At 35.4% G+C, this 4,046-nt stretch overlaps 1 long non-coding RNA gene across 1 annotated transcript; it reads right to left on the reverse strand.

Annotated features, from left to right (window-relative positions):
* Positions 1–284: 284 nt before the first annotated feature.
* LOC133821544 (uncharacterized) lies at positions 285–1,499 on the reverse strand. The gene is made up of 3 exons (XR_009887660.1): positions 1,418–1,499; positions 849–885; positions 285–387 (listed from the first exon to the last, which is right to left on the reverse strand). It is a non-coding gene; the product is annotated as an uncharacterized LOC133821544 (long non-coding RNA).
* Positions 1,500–4,046: the final 2,547 nt, after the last annotated feature.

Raw genomic sequence — 4,046 nt, forward strand, 5'->3', positions numbered from 1 at the left:
TGAAATTCTGAATTTACAAAAACTTTATTAAACAATACTTAACTAATGTTCATAACCTCAAACCATACAATAAAAACTTCATCTTACATACAAATCTTAATACTTTTATAAATAATTTTCATGGCGTTACTAGACCTTAACGTAGAAATGAAGATGTATCCAACCGATAAATTGAAAAGCTTTATGTAAATTACAACGTTCATGAAATACTTTTAAAGCTTTAAGTAAATTATAAAGTTCACAAAATACTTTTAATGAAATATAATTATAAAATCAATATTTATAAAATAGCATAGCAGAACTCCACTCCCTTCAGGTCAGCCCCATATGTACAGTCATGTTGGCTCCACGTATACTCATCAACAATTTATATTTGGGGCCTCTTACCTACAATACAAAACATTATCTGATGAGCTAAGGCTCAGTAAGCATAATAACTACCTCATATGCATTAAAATAAACATGCAACATGTTATGTATTTTCTTTCTTTCACTTTCCTTTCTTTTGGGCCCTAGAGGATGCTGCTGCCGGCATTACATAGGGAATCACATTACCACCTGAACATAAACATGATAATAGGGAATTTCTCCCTCATAAACATTCATTATATAGGGACGTACATCTCCCTCCTTACATTTTTTTTTTTGGGACGTAGGTCTCCCAAGCAGTACCTCTACTTTAACGCTTTCAATAACTTGTTTGTGAACATTAAGCGTGCTTATGCATAAGAAATATAACATTCTTAAAAATAACTTATGCATAACAACATGTCAGAATAACATATAAAGCATATAAATGCACATAAGACACATAAAAGACTTGTATTGTAGATGAGGATTCTACTTACCTTGCGTCTTGATAAAACAACCGAAATTGTTAGCTTCCTGATAAAAACACAAACTATTAACTTACATAAAATCTACATGATGTAACTTTAGTTTATGATTGTTGTTATTCTATTTTTTCTTATTTTATTGTTTATTTTATGTCTAGGCGTATGGTCATACTATATTTGTCCATGAGAAGGTTCTGGTCTAAAAGTCGTGGTCATGGTCATACGGAAAAGTCCAGGTCATAATACTTGTCCATAATAATAGGAAATAAGGTTATAAGAGTCCATAATAATAGTCCAAAGTATGACCATAGCCTATATAAGTTTAGTATTATGAGGATAAAAAAAAATAGTTCATATTTCAATTTTAGCATTGTAAAATATGACGACATGGTAAAGAAATCTATATATAAATTTTGGTATTATAACGGCATAGTAAAATAATCTATATATAAATTTCGGCATTATAATGGCATGATAAAATAATCTATATATAAATTTTGACATTATAAAGGCATAGTAAAATAATCTATATATAAATAATAGTTAAATAACTGAACTGAAAGGCTCGGGAAGGAGCTTACCCAAAAAGGTCTTCGTAGGCTAGCGTTACAAACAGAACTTCGCCTAGATTTTAGAGATTTAAAACTTTAAAAGAGTGTTAAGAAGAGTTTTAGGCAGAGTGGGAGAAAGAATGATTTTTCGTAATTCAAAATGAATTCTGAAAGGCTCTATTTATAGGAAAACATTGGGTTACTATGCTGCATAGTAAAATAATAAAATATTAAAAATATCAAGCATAGTAAAATAATAAAATATTCAAAATATCAAGCATAGTAATTTGCTTAAGTCATCACTATATCACTACTGCATCAACATGTGGGACCCATGGGGTGGATCCCGCTGTGGGACCCATGCGGACCCTACTGTGGGACCCTTGCGGACCCCACTGTGGGACCCACTATGAATAGTACCCGGTGAATAGTAAAAAATGAAAATTTCCCAATCTTCTTATATTACTTAGTTTAACATTTTTTACTCACAAACTTTTCTGAAAATGTTTCTCTAACACCCATAAATTAATTATTCCCACCTGTTAGTTACTCCAACAACTTAGAATTGTTAAAATCCCATAATAGAAAACAACTATATCCCCAACGGTCAGGATCACTATTCACCAACAGTCATAAACGGCTAGTTTTTGTCCTATAAATACTTGTTCCTTCAACCATTTACTTGCACAACTTCTTCATCTCTTAATCTTCTAGATAAAATTCATCATCAAAACATGAATTTCTCTTTATTTTTCATAAATTTAGTGATTGTTTGCTTGTATTTAGCATCATTCTATGGGTATTATACTAATGAAATGCCCATGAATGTTATAGTTGCATATTCATTAGTTATTCTTCCACTTTACTTAATAGCTCTAGCATTCGGTTAGCATTGTAATGCACTCAAAAGTATGAATAAAAAAATATCTTCTCTTATTATTTTTCATAACTGTTATAATGCATTTGTAGAAAGAAATGGGAGTTACAGCCAATCCATCAACCTATACGGTGGTCGGCCTATCACCCATGGGGTGGTCGACCTGACCTATTTTGTTCATGGTACTTGGTGAAGTATCATACTACTCACATTACCATGGTTGTTAGCATGAAAAACATAAAAGAGTAAGGTTAGTATGGCACGTGAAATACATGTGTTCAGAGTATACTGATACTTGAAACAATGACGGTTGTGAGTTGATATACTTAGTAAGCATTGGAAATAAAAAATTTCAATCAATACACTGAGTACTCATAACAAAAAAGCATAAAGACATAAAATGTCATATGTAAAAATTGTCAAGTACAAGGTGCCCCACCAATGGCATAAAAGGAAAGACAAAGAATAAAAGAGAAAAAAGAAGACTAACTAGGGCAAGGAGTATCATCTGAAAGACCATCCTGAGCCTCGGCAGCCTCGCGAGCCAGACACTTCCTAAGCTCCTTCGCTCGCGTCTTCTCGGGATAGAAATCCAAGTTTAAATCTTTGTTAGACTTCCAGATCAAGTAGAAGCAAGAGAAAGTTGTCTTTGAATACTCATCTCGAGCCTTGTCCCAGGCAGCCTTGACCTCTTGATCCTTCACGACAAGAGCATCCTTTCGCAGTTGGTCCATGTCAGCAATCAGCTTCTCTTTTTCAGCTTCAGATTGTTGGAGCTGATTGGCAAGTTTCCCCTCCATCTAGGTTATCTTGAGAGTCAAATCAATCACTTCCTGCTGTTTGAGCTCCACAGGACTACGAAGAGTGTTGATCTCTTCATCTTTCAAAGCAATGTTCGCATCTTTCAAAGCAATGTTCGCATCCCTGGAGCCAAGAATGCGCCTAAGGTCCAACACCTCTTGGCGGACGATTTCAAGCTTAGAACGAAGGTTGGAAAGTGTGGAGGTATACCCTACAGACCTATCACAGACATTAAAAACCAACATAAGCGCCTGCAAAAAAACATACAAGTGTTAGATAAACGTCAGCACACAAGCCAACCAGATAAGAAGAAAACTGTAGAGGTTATACACTCTGAATGTCAAGGAATGACTTCATGAGGATGGTGCTCAAGTCCTCATTCTTAATCCCATTAAAAGTCATTGTCATCTGCTCTAGATGGGACGCTCGGTCCATGATGGCACCTAGATTCCGTATGGCAGAATGGTGTGGCTCAGATAAGGGAGCAGGCACAGAATAGGAGGCACCCGCATCAGTGAAGATGGGAGGAACCAGTGTAGGCAAGGATGGCTCTACCTCTGTGACATGACTTGTAATGTCTCAAATTCCCTAATGTGGCTTAATGCCTGGATTAGGGGGCCAGGAGGGCCATAATTGATTTAATATGCAATTATGTGATTATATGCATGATTATGTGAGTTATATGATGATATTTGCATGCATGTGGGCCCACTTCTTATTAGAAGGGAATTTTTGTAATTTCAGTCGTTGATGGCATATTTGTATATTTATGTGCATGTTTGTGAACAGTGGGTGAGACCACATTATTATGTGGATTTGTTCGAGCTATTCGGCATGAGACGATCTTAGGATGCAAGTTGGCAGTTTGGTCATAATGGGGTTAATTATAGGGCTCGGGGTGAGCCTGGGGATAATTTGATGCTTAGTACATTACCGGGAATAAACGGGTAATGGGATATGATTTAATAATTATTTGAGGAT

This window comes from Humulus lupulus, chromosome 3, assembly GCF_963169125.1.
Source record: "Humulus lupulus chromosome 3, drHumLupu1.1, whole genome shotgun sequence".
In the NCBI taxonomy this organism is placed as follows: Eukaryota; Viridiplantae; Streptophyta; class Magnoliopsida; order Rosales; family Cannabaceae; genus Humulus; species Humulus lupulus.